The sequence below is a fragment of the Equus asinus genome, chromosome 7 (assembly GCF_041296235.1).
Source record: "Equus asinus isolate D_3611 breed Donkey chromosome 7, EquAss-T2T_v2, whole genome shotgun sequence".
In the NCBI taxonomy this organism is placed as follows: Eukaryota; Metazoa; Chordata; class Mammalia; order Perissodactyla; family Equidae; genus Equus; species Equus asinus.
The window spans coordinates 73941975-73954893 of NC_091796.1; the positions used below are offsets into that span (position 1 = coordinate 73941975).

Consider the following 12919-nt stretch of genomic DNA (forward strand, 5'->3'; position numbering starts at 1 on the left):
AATATTGTCTTCCAATCCATGAGCTTGATATGTGTTTCCATTTGTTATGTCTTCTCTAATTTCTTTCAGCAACATTTTGTAGTTTTAATTGTACAAGTCTTTTGTTTCTTTGGTTAATTCCTAAGTATTTTATTCTTTTTTGATGCTTTGTAAATGGAATTGTTTTCATAATTTCCTTTTCAGATTGTTTGTTGTTAGTGTATAGAAATGCAACTGATTTTTGGAAGCTGACTTTATATTCTACTACTTTGCTGAATTCATTTATTAGTTCTGCTACTTTGCTGAATTCATTAGTTCTAATAGGTTTTTGGAGAGAATCTTTAGGGTTTTCTACATATACAATCATATCATCTGTGAACATAGATAATTTTACTTCTTCTTTAAAATTTGGATGCATTTTATTTATTTTTAAAATATCTTTCTCTTGCCTAACTGGTCTGGCTAGAAGAACTTCTAGTATTATGTTGAATAGAAGTGGCGAAAGTGGACATCCTTGTCTTTCACAAGGAAAGTGCCATAAATTTTTTAAAATTGTGGTTGCTCAATAAATATGAATGAGTGAATGAATGGCTAGATCAGTCAGTGAGTGAGTAAAACAAATGGGTGTGGTAAACAGCCTTCAAGATGGCCACCAATGATCTGCACCTCCTGGTACCTTTATGTAGTTTCCTCCTACATTATACCAAGTTGGTTGGTGTGACTAATAGAATGTGGCAGAAGTGATAGCATATAAATTAAAGATTAGATCTAAAAGACAATAGAGTTTCCATATTATGTTGATGGTGCTATCTATCTACTATTTAGCTATCTTTTGCTGATTGCTTGATCTGTCATGGTAGGAGCAGCCCTATGGAGAGGCCTATGTGATGAGGAACTGAGGCCTCCTGACAACAGCCAGGTGAGTGAGCTTAAAGGCAGGTTCTCCAGCCAGTCAAGCCTTCAGATGACTACTGCCCCAGCCAACATCTTGACTGCAACCTCACAAGAAAATCTCAGACAGAAGCATCCAGCTCAACTAAGCTGCTCCTGAATTCCTGACCCTAGAAATTGTATGAGATAATAAATGTTTGTTGTTTTACACTACTAGGTTTGGGGATAATTTGTTATGCAGCAATAGATAATATAGAGAGCAAATGAGTGAGTGAATGTGAAATAAGACAGCACAGCAATCATCAAAACAATACAACATAGATCAGGGTAAGACATGCAGTTTTCTAAGGAGGTAGTGAAAGAGTATCAGGATCTCCTGAAAAGAAAGAATACCATATCTTACTTTTCATCCTGTTTTAGCAATGACTTTGTCCTGACAAATGCAAGGAAAGAAAAAATAGAAAGACAACGATCTACATAGTCATTATTAAGGGCCCCTCCCAAGACCCATCATACCTAGGTCCCACAATGCTTGAAATTCCACTATTAGAGGGCCATTCCTTTGAGTCCCTTTTCCTATAATCCTCTTTATAAATATGTTAAAAGTTTCATAAAAATGCTCTCACAAAAAATACCAAATATGTGTACAATGAAAAAGTGAGAGATATAAAAAAGGAAAGGCTTTTTGCTAAAAGTAGAAGCATTGCTTTAAATATTTACAACTGTTTTTCCTCACTTTTCCAATCTTAAGTGAAATAGAAATAGTTTAATCAGCTTTCTACACTATGTAAAATTAAATTTACTAATATTACAATAATATACGATCATTTTCATTGCCCAAATTAACATCCATAATTCAGGAAAGTCTTTTTTTCTATCTAAGTTAAATATTTCTTGAAAAAACTCACTGAAAGCAATTTTTCCTTCCGGATATTTCAAGAGTCTTCTTTGTTCCCTATAGTTTCTTCATCTTGGGATGATTCACAAACATTTTCTTCATAAGGATGGTACAGCTGCTCCATTTGCTGAGTGAGCATCTGAATTTCCCACTGAAGACTTTCCATTCTCTATAGTAAAAGAAAAAAAACTTCTTGATAGTTATCAGTTATGTTTATGGTGACAAAATCAAAATTAAAATTCAAAGCCACAGAGTTTACCCAATTGGCTAATATTAAAATCTACATCTTAAAAAAGAAACAAATTTGCAAGAATAAGTTTTCTGTCAGTACACTTACAGACTTCCAAGATTGCTCATTTGCACCGGTTTCCTGAATTCTCTCTTTCACAGCTTTCTCTGCGGTTGGTATGGGGATGACACTGTTACTCAGAAGAGTAGCGAGCTGACTGAGCAATTTCTGATAGTGGGATTGCACAGTTTTAGTTTCCCAGCTGAATGAATATGGAGGTCTAACTATTTGTTTTTCCTTATGGATCAAATCTTGTTCACATTTATCCCAAATTTTCTACCCATCTTTTGGTCCTTCAGAGTGAAAAGTGTTGTCTTTCTCAAATTTTTTGGCCAGGATAGCTTCATCCTTATCCTAAATATGCCAACGCACACATTAAACTTCCCATTTGGAATTTAATACGAAACATCTATTTCCCTTCTTTTGAAATATAAATACAGTCATAGCATGAAGCCTCAGGACAGAAAACCCCACGTGAAAAGAAAGAGTTATTGAGTCATACAACTGACACTAAGGCATACTCCAAAAGAGCAAACTGTATTGGTGGCAGGTGTTGAAATGATGGTACTCGGAAGTCATTTCCAGAATTCAGTAACTGAGCCTGGAGAAGGAAAATTTTAAAGGAGGTTAATAAGATAAAAGTTAGAAAACAGTAGGTTTTAGCTCAATAAAAATAAGAACTTTTTTATAATTAGAGCTGTTTGAAAATATAATGGCTTTTTTTAGGAGGGAGGGTAGTAAGTTCCTTGTCATTGGAAACATTTCAATAGAAGTAGATAAATACCTGTAAAGAATGTTGACTGAGAAATTGGTATATGAACTTTAATACTGCACCCACTCCTAAGATTTTATATTTCTATGTTACAGATGAAAAAAATACAAGTTCAGGGTCACAATCAGAGTTCATGATAGAGTTGAGAATTAGAATATGAGACTTCTAAATCCCAACATAATGCTCTGAACCAGAGTTAGATGAACGTCGTGTAGTTTAGAAAAAGTATGCCAAAGAAGCAAGAGAGTCTTTGAGTCCTATGTTAAGTGAATAAGTGAGAGGAGAATAAACATTATCAAAGGCAAGAACAGGGTAGAAGAGGAAAAGTCCATGCTAAATGAAGTAAGTCAGAGGGAGAAAGTCAGATACCATATGATCTTACTCATAAGTAGAAGATAAAAACAACAACAAACAAACACATAGCAACAGAGACTGGACTGGTGGTTACCATAGGGGAACGGGGGAGGGGGGAGGGCAAAAGGGGTGATTAGGCTCACAGGTGTGGTGATGGACTATAATTAGCTTTTGGGTGGTGAACATGATGTAATCTACACAGAATTTGAAATATATTATGATATACATCTGAAAGCTATATAATGTTATAATCCAGTGTTACTGCAATAAAAAAAAAAAGGTAACGATTGAGTAGACCATATTAACCAGATTCAGGTTTGTCATTTGCTAAGGAATGGAGACATATTTTCCTCTCATTAAAAAAACACTACCTAACGAAAAAAAAAAAAAAAAAGGAGAGGAAAAGTCCAAAGAATAAGAATTAACAAAACAAAGAAATGAGTTTATCATTTTATTTCAATTCAATATGTATTTATTTCGTACACTCTGTATATATAATGTAGTGCTAATATTCCTGAGAATACAAATTAGATATTGTCTACTCACAACATTAATAAGTATAATCATAAGATAAAATATGTGCCACAACAAATATAAACATTTTCCATGAGAATTGGAGAATAAAGAGGTCATCTGGGATAGAGATGACCTAAGGGACCAGAAAAAAGTTTCCAAAAAGAGATGTATTTGAAATGGTTCTTGAAAAATGGATTCATTCATTCAACAATCAATAAATTTACCTCAATGTTGGTTTGGTCATTCATTCCACAAATTTATTTAAATATTTTAGCCATATTTATTCAATGTCTGCTAAATTTCAAACATTGTTCTAGCTGTAAGTATTCAGCAGTGAACAAAATAGATAGAAATCTCTGTCCTCATGGAACTTATATCTAGCAGGGGTTAGGTTGGGAGAGAAAATAAATTAAATTGATGTCATATAGTATATATTCAACAGAGATAAGAACTTTGGAGAAAAATAAAATAGCAAAGGGGGACAGTGAGTGTAGGGAGGGTGAGGGAAGTGTAACTTCAAAGAGAGTGGTAAGAGAAGACCTCAGCAAGAAAGTGACATTTGAGCAAACACTGGAAGGAGCTGGTGAGGAGTGCATCGTGCAGATGTCTGGAGGGAGAGCTGTAGGAAGAGGAATAGCAAATGCAAGGCATGACACGGAGGTGTGAAAGGTGTCTCTGAAGAAGGGTATGATGAGAATGAGAGAGAAAGGACAGTAGACGAGGTCCGAGGAGACAGGAACCTTAACGTGTGAAACCGTGTAGGCCACTCCAAGGCCATTGTAAGGAAATTGGAGTCCTTTGGATTAAAATTTCCACAGGAGTGGTAGAAGTCTACATAGAGGCAAAAGGAAGAACACCGATGGAAAAGCAAAGGTGGTTGGGGAACTTCTGATGGAGAAGCAGGGGTGAGTGGGGAAATTATGAGGAGCACAAGAACACTTTCCAGGATCACAGAGGATCTAGAGGAGTGAGGGAGATGAATAGGGTGGGAAACATAACAAGAAAGGCCTAGATATAACACTGAAGCGTTGAAACTTAATTTGTGGGGCAGTGGGAAGCCATAAAAAGTGTGAGTGAAAACATGGAAGCTGTACTTCACAACAATTAGGATAATTGGAATAATAGAGCCTGGCAGCTAATAAATGCAGAACAAATACTACAATTTCAAATACCAGCATTTTGCCACTCCTAATGAAATAGTTAATTCAGGCAAGGATCATCAATGAATGCTAAAGCCATTAAGTGGAAAATTGATGGCAAACTGGATAATCTCATAGTGACTTAATAATGGCTATAAAAGATTGCATAAATAACAACCTCAATAATGTAAAAGTAGAAGTTTAAATGACAGAAGTCTGTAAGTAGAATACAGTAGAGAACTAAAGGAAAGGGCAAGGACAACAAAATCATCATTTTACTAAACAAAAGATCAAGAGATGTCATAGTTGAGAGAATAAGAAAAAAATGTCAGATATTAAGTCACAAAGATAACCATTGGAGGCACTAAAAATCATATAATTGTACTAGGAAGGTGGGGGAAAAGAGATGAAGAACTAGTATGAGTTATCTACATCTTCTGCCATAGCTGGAAGTCAGGAGTTAATTTCTCAAGCTGAATTCAGAAAGGGGAAAGCTCTTCCTTGTGACAGAATGCCAATAATATAGAAGTAATGATGGAGTTAGGAAATCCCCATTTTTCACCCATCATAATAAAATTTGATTCAGGCAAGAATCATCAATGGATGCTAAATACATAGGGGGAAAGTTTGATGAGAGACAGAATTTTACTCAATATTAGTTTCTCTCCACAATTTACTCATTAATCACAAAAGGAAAAACAATAACTATACACTGGAGAAAAGTAACAACACCCTAAGCAAGTCATCAAAGTTAGCATGAGCAATAAAGGGCAAACAGATATTATGTGCCTCTAGATATGATAGCCTGAGAAAGACAAACTATTGGTCATGTAGTATTCTAGTCAAAAATGCATAACCTGAATCTAATCATGAGGAAACAATATCAGATAAACTCAAATGAAGGACACTCTAAAAATCAATTAGCCTTTACTTTTCAAAAGTTTCAATATCTTTAAAGACAAAGGAAAAGCAGAGAAATTATTACAAATGCAAGAAGACTACAGAGACATGGAAACTAAATGCAATTCATGATCCTGGACCAGATCCTGTACCAGAAACAAAATAATGTTATAAACTGATAAAATTGGAATATGGAATCAATATAAAATTTATTGAATTGTTTCTAGTTCAGACAAGATGAAATAAGAATATTCCACCCTATTCTTTTTTAAAAAATTATTTTATTGAGGTTATAATGGTTATAAACCATTAAACATAAACATTGTGTGATTTCAGGTGTATATTATTTACCATTTTCTGTATAGACTGCATCATGCTAACCACCAATTGTCCAATTTTTATCCGTCACCATACATATGCACCCCTTTACCACTTTCACCCACCACCCAACCCCCTTCTCCTCTGGTAACCACTAATCTGTTCTCTTTGTCATTGTGTTTGTTTATCTTCCACATATGAGTGAAATCATATACTGTTTGTCTTTCTCTGTCTGGCTTATTTTGCTTAACATAACACCCTCAGGTTCCGTGTATGTTGTTGCAAATGGGATGATTTTATGTTTTTCTGGCTGAGTAGTATTCCATTGTATATATATACCACATCTTCTTTATCCATTCATCAGTGGATGGGCACTTGGGTTGTTTCCAGGTCTTGGCTATTATGAATAATGCTGCAATGAACACAAGCGTGCATAAGTCTCTTTGAATTGTTGATTTCAAGTTCTTTGGATAAATACCTAGTAGTGAGACAGCTGGGTTGTGTGGTATTTCTATTTTTAATTGTTTGAGGAATCTCCATACTGTTTTCCATAACAGCTGAACCAGTTTGCATTCCCACCAGCAGTGCATCCCTTTCGCCACATCCTCTCCAACATTTATTTTTTGTCTTGGTAATTTTAGCCATTATGACAGGTGTAAGGTGATATGCAATGTAGTTTTGATTTGCATTTCCCTAAAAATTAGTGATGTTGAACATCTTTTCATGTGTCTGTCGGTCATCTGTATATCTTCTTTGGAAAAACATCTGTACATATCCTGTGCCCATTTTTTGATTGCATTGTTTTCTTGTTGTTGAGCTGTATGATCTCTTTATATATTTTGGAAATTAACACTTTGTTGCACATATGATTTGCAAATATTTTCTCCCAGTTGGTGGGTTGTATTTTCATTTTGTTCATGGTTTCCTTTGCCTTGCAGAAGGTTTTTACTCTGATGTAGTCCCATTTGTTAATTTTTTTCTTTTGTGTCCCTTGCCTGAGTAGACATGGTATTCAAAAAGATGCTGAAACCGATGTCAAAGTGTACTGCCTATATTTTCTTTTAGAAGTTTTATGGTTTCAGGTCTTCCATGTAAGTCTTTAATCCATCTTGAGTTACTTTTGTGTATGGTGCAAGATAATGTTCTATTTTCACTCTTTTGCATGTGGCTGTCCAGTTTTCCCAATACCATTTATTGAAGAGACTTTCCATTCTCCATCATATGTTCTTAGCTCCTTTGTTGGAGATCAACTGTCCACAGAAGTGTGGTTTTATTTCTGGGTTTTTGATTCTATTCCATTGATCTGTGTGTCTGTTTTCATGCCAGTACCATGCTGTTTTGATTACTATAGCTTTGTAGTATATTTTGAAGTCAGGGATTGTGATGCCTCCAGTTTTGTTCTTTTTCTCAAGATTTCATTAGCTACTCGAGGTCTTTTGTTGTTCCCTATAAATTTTAGGATTCTTTGTTCTATTGCTGTTAAGAATGTCATTGGGATTCTGATTGGAATTGCATTGAATCTATAGATTTCTTTAGGTAATATGGACATTTAACTACGTTTATTCTTCTAATCCATGTGCATGGAATATCTTTCCATTTCTTTATGTCATCTTTGATTTCTTTCAATAATGTCTTATAGTCTTCATTGTATAGGTCTTTCACCTCCTTGGTTAAATTTATTCTTAGATATTTTATTCTTTTTTTGCAATTGTAAATGGGATTGTGTTCTTGAGTTCTCTTTTTGCTAGTTCATTACTAGAGTATAGAAATGCAACTGATTTTTGCAAGTTGATTTTGTACCCTGCAACTTTGCTGTAGTTGTTGATTGTTTCTAGTAGTTTTCTGATGGATTCTTTAGGGTTTTCTATATATAGAATCATGTCGTCTGCAAACAGTAAGAGTTTCACTTCTTCCTTTCCAATTTGGATACCTTTTATTTCTTTTTCTTGCCTAATTGCTCTGGCCAAAACTGCCAGTACTATGTTGAATAAGAGTGGTGAGAGTGGGCACCCTTGTCTTGTTCATGTTCTCAGAGGGATGACTTTCAGTTTTTCCCCATTGAGTATGATGTTGGCTGTGGGTTTATCATATATGGCCTTTATTATGTTGAGATACTTTCCTTTTAACCCACTTTATTGAGAGTTTTTATCATAAATGTATATTGGATCTTGTCAAATGCTTTCTCTGCATATTGTATGATCATGTGATTTTTATTCCCCATTTTGTTAACATAGTGAATCACGTTGATTGATTTGCAGATGTTGAACCATCCCTGTGTCCCTGGTGTAAATCCCACTTGATCATGGTGTATGATCTTTTTAATGTATTGCTGTATTCGGTTTGCCAATATTTTGTTGAGGACCTTTGCATCTATGTTCATCAGTGATATTGGCCTGTAATTTTCCTTCTTTGTGTTGTCCTTGTCCGGTATTGGGATCAGGTGATGTTGACCTCATAGAATGAGTTAGGAGGTGTCCCGCCTTCTTCAATTTTTGGAATAGTTTGAGAAGGATAGGTATTAAATCTTCTTTGAATGTTTGGTAGAATTCTCCAGAGAAGCCATTTGGCTCTGGACTTTTATTTTTGGGGAGGTTTTTGATTACTGTTTCAATCTCTTTACTTGTGATTGGTCTATTCAGGTTCTCTATTTCTTCTTGATGCAGTTGTGGGAGGTTGTATGCGTCTAAGAATTTATCCATTTCATCTAGGTGGTCCAATTTGTTGGCATATAGTTTTTCATAGTATTCTCCTATAATCCTTTCTATTTCTGTGGTATCCATTGTAATTTCTCCCCTTTTATTTCTTAGTTTATTTATTTGAAACTTAACTCTTTTTTTCTTAGCCTGGCTAAGGGTTTGTCAATTTTGTTTATCTTTTCAAAGAATCAGCTCTTACTTTCATTGATCCTTTCTACTGTCTTTTTGGTTTCTATTTCATTTATTTCTCTTCTAATTTTTGTTATTTCCTTCAGTCTGCTAACTTTGGGCTTTGTTCTTCTTTTTCTAGTTTTGTTGGGTGTAGTTTAAGATTACTTATTTGAGATTTTTCTTGTTTGTTGAGGCCGGCCTGTATTGCTATGAATTTCCCTCTTAGAATTGCTTTTGCTGTATCTCATGAGAGTTAATATGATGTATATTTTTTTTTAGGAAGATTAGTCCTGAGCTAACATCTGCTGCCAATCCTCCTCTTCTTGCTGAGGAAGACTGGCCGAGAGCTAACATTCATGCCCATCTTCTTCTACTTTATACGTGGGATGCCTACCACAGCATGGCTTTTTGCCAAGCAGTGCCATGTCCACACCCAGGATCTGAACCGGTGAACCCCGGGCCCCCAAAGCGGAATGTGCACACTTAACTGCTGCACCACCAGGCCGGCCCCAAGATATGAAGTATTTTCATTTTCATTTGTCTCTAGATTTTTTTTAATTTCTTTTGATTTCTTCATTGATCCAATGGTTATTCAGTAGCATGTTCTTTGTTCATATATTTGTGACTTTCCCAGCTTTTTCCTTAAAGTTGATTCCTAGTTTCATACCACTATTGTCAGAAAAGATGCTTGATATTATTTCAATCTTCTTAAATTTATTGAGATTTGCCTTGTTTCCCAAAATATGGTCTATCTTTGAGAATTTTCCATGTGCACTTGAGAATAATGCGTATTCTGCTGGGGTTTTTTCCTTTTTTTTTATTGAGTTATTGATAGGTTACAATCTTGTGAAATTTCAATTGTACATTAATGTTTGTCAGTCATGTTGTAGGTGCACCACTTCACCCTTTGTGCCCACCCCCTACTCCACCTTTCCCCTGGTATCCACTAAACTGTTCTTAGTCCATAATTTTAAATTCCTCATATGAGTGGAGTCATACACAGATTATCTTTCTCTCGCTGGCTTATTTCACTTAACATAATTCTCTCAAGGTCCATCCATGTTATTGCAAATGGAATGATTTTGTTCTGTTTTGCAGCTGAGTAGTATTCCATTGTATATATGTACCACATCTTCTTTATCCATTCGTCTGTTGATGGGCACTTAGGTTGCTTCCACGTCTTGGCTATTGTAAACAGTGCTGCAATAAACATTGGGGTGCACAGGACTTTTGGGATTGCTGACTTCAGGCTCTTTGGATAAATACCCAGTAGTGGGATGGCTGGATCGTATGGTAGTTCTATTTTTAATTTTTTGAGGAATCTCCATCCTGTTTTCCATAGTGGCTGCACCAGTTTGCATTCCCACCAGCAGTGTATGAGGGTTCCTTTTTCTCCGCAACCTCTCCAACATTTGTTGCTATTAGTTTTAGATATTTTTGTCATTCTAACGGGTGTAAGGTGATATCTTAGTGTAGTTTTGATTTGCATTTCCCTGATGATCAGCGATGATGAGCATCTTTTCATGTGCCTATTGGCCATCAGTATATCTTCTTTGGAGAAATGTCTGTTCATGTCTCCAGCCCATTTTTTGATTGGGTTGTTTGATATTTTGTTGTTGAGTTGCGAGAGTTCTTTATATATTATGGATATTAAGCCTTTGTCAGATATATGACTTGCAAATATTTTTTCCCAGTTAGTGGGTTGTTTTTTTGTTTCAATCCTGTTTTCACTTGCCTTGAAGAAGTTCTTTAATCTGATGAAGTCCCATTTGTTTATTCTTTCTATTGTTTCCCTTCTCTGAGAAGGCATGGTGTCCAAAAAGATCCTTTTAATACTGATGTCAAAGAGTGTACTGCCTACGTTTTCTTCCAGAAGCCTTATGGTTTCAGGTCTCACCTTTAGGTCTTTGATCCATTTTGAGTTTATTTTGGTGAATGGTGAAAAAGAATGGTCAATTTTCATTCTTTTACATGTGGCTTTCCAGTTTTCCCAGCACCATTTGTTGAAAAGACTTTCTTTTCTCCATTGTATGCCCTCAGCTCCTTTGTCAAAGATAAGCTGTCCATAGATGTGTGGTTTTATTTCTGGGCTTTCAATTCTGTTCCATTGATCTGTGCACCTGTTTTTGTACCTGTACCATGCTGTTTTGATAACTGTAGCTTTGTAATATGTTTTGAAGTCAGGGATTGTGATGCCTCCCGTTTTGTTCTTTTTTTCTCAGGATTGCTTTAGAAATTTGGAGTCTTTTGTTGTCCCATATGAATTTTAGGATTCTTTGTTCTAATTCTGTAAAGAATGTCATTGGGATTCTGATTGGGATGGAGTTGAATCTGTAGATTGCTTTAGGTAGAACAGACATTTTAACTATGTTTATTCTTCCAATCCATGTACATGGAATGTCTTTCCATCTCCTTATGTCATCATCCAGTTCTCTCAGAAAGGCCTTGTAATTTTCATTATATAGGTCCTTCACTTCCTTAGTTAAATTTACCCCAAGGTATTTTATTCTTTTTGTTGCGATTGTGAATGGTATTGTATTCTTGAGTTCTTTTTCTGTTGGTTCATTACTGGAGTATAGAAATGCTACTGATTTATGCAAATTGATTTTATACCCTGCAACTTTGCTTTAGTTGTTGATTACTTCTAACAGTTTTCCAATGGATTCTTTGGGGTTTTCTATATATAAGATCATGTCGTCTGCAAACAGCGAGAGTTTCACTTCTTCCCTCCCTATTTGGATTCCTTTTATTCCTTTTTCTTGCCTGATTGCTCTGGCCAGGACCTCCAGTACTATGTTAAATAAGAGTGGTGATAGAGGGCATCGTTGTCTCATTCCTGTTTTCAGGGGGATGGTGTTCAGTTTTTGCCCATTGAGTATAATGTTGGCTATGGGTTTGTCGTATATGGCCTTTATTATGTTGAGGTAGTTTCCTTCTATGTCCATTTTGTTCAGAGTTTTTATCATAAATGGCTGTTGGATCTTGTCAAATGGCTTCTCTGCATCTATTGAGATGATCATGCGGTTTTTATTCCTCAGTTTGTTGATGTGGTGTATCACGTTGATTGATTTGCGGATGTTGAACCATCCCTGTGTCCCTGGTATGAATCCCACCTGATCATGATGTATGATTCTTTTGATGAATTGCTGAATTCTGGTTGCCAAAATTTTGTTTAGAATTTTTGCATCTATGTTCATCAGTGATATTGGCCTGTAGTTCTCTTTTTTCATGGTGTCCTTGTCAGGTTTTGGTATCAGCGTGATGTTGGCCTCATAGAATGTGTTAGGAAGTGTTCCATCTTCCCTAATTTTTTGGAATAGCTTGAAAAGGATAGGTATTAAATCCTCTCTGAAAGTTTGGTAGAGTTCCCCAGGAAAGCCATCTGGTCCTGGGGTTTTATTCTTTGGGATGTTTTTGATTGCTGTTTCAATCTCTTTCCTTGTGATTGGTCTGTTCAAATTGTCTGCCTGTTCTTGAGTGAGCTTTGGAAGATTGTAGGAGTCCAAGAATTTATCCATTTCCTCTAGGTTGTCCATTCTGTTGGCATATAGTTTTTCGTAGTATTTTCTTATAATCTGTTGTATTTCTGCAGAGTCTGTTGTTATTTCTCCTCTTTCATTTCTGATTTTGTTTATTTGAGCTTTCTCCCTTTTTTTCTTTGTAAGTCCGGCTAGTGGTTTGTCAATTTTATTTATCTTCTCAAAAAACCAGCTCTTTGTCTCATTGATCCTTTCTACTGCCTTTTTCGTTTCAATAGTATTTATTTCTGCTCTGATTTTTATTATTTCTCTCCTTCTGCTGACTTTGGGCTTCATTTGTTCTTTTTTCTCTAGTTCAGTTAGGTGTGCTTTAAGGTTGCTTATTTGGGATTTTTCTTGTTTGTTAAGATGTGCCTGTATTGCGATGAATTTTCCTCTTAATACAGCTTTTGCTGTATCCCATATGAGTTGGTATGGCATGCTATCATTTTCATTTGTTTCCAGGTATTTTTTTATT

General features: G+C 35.6%; 1 long non-coding RNA gene across 1 annotated transcript in view; it reads right to left on the reverse strand.

Annotated features, from left to right (window-relative positions):
- LOC106839154 (uncharacterized) overlaps positions 1 to 12919 on the reverse strand; it is a 35576-nt gene that overhangs the window by 10666 nt on the left and 11991 nt on the right. The window contains exons 5-6 of the long non-coding RNA XR_001400034.3: positions 2106 to 2658; positions 1779 to 1937 (exon numbers count right to left, since the gene is read on the reverse strand). This is a non-coding gene — a long non-coding RNA (uncharacterized lncRNA). The remainder of the gene's footprint in view (positions 1 to 1778; positions 1938 to 2105; positions 2659 to 12919) is intronic.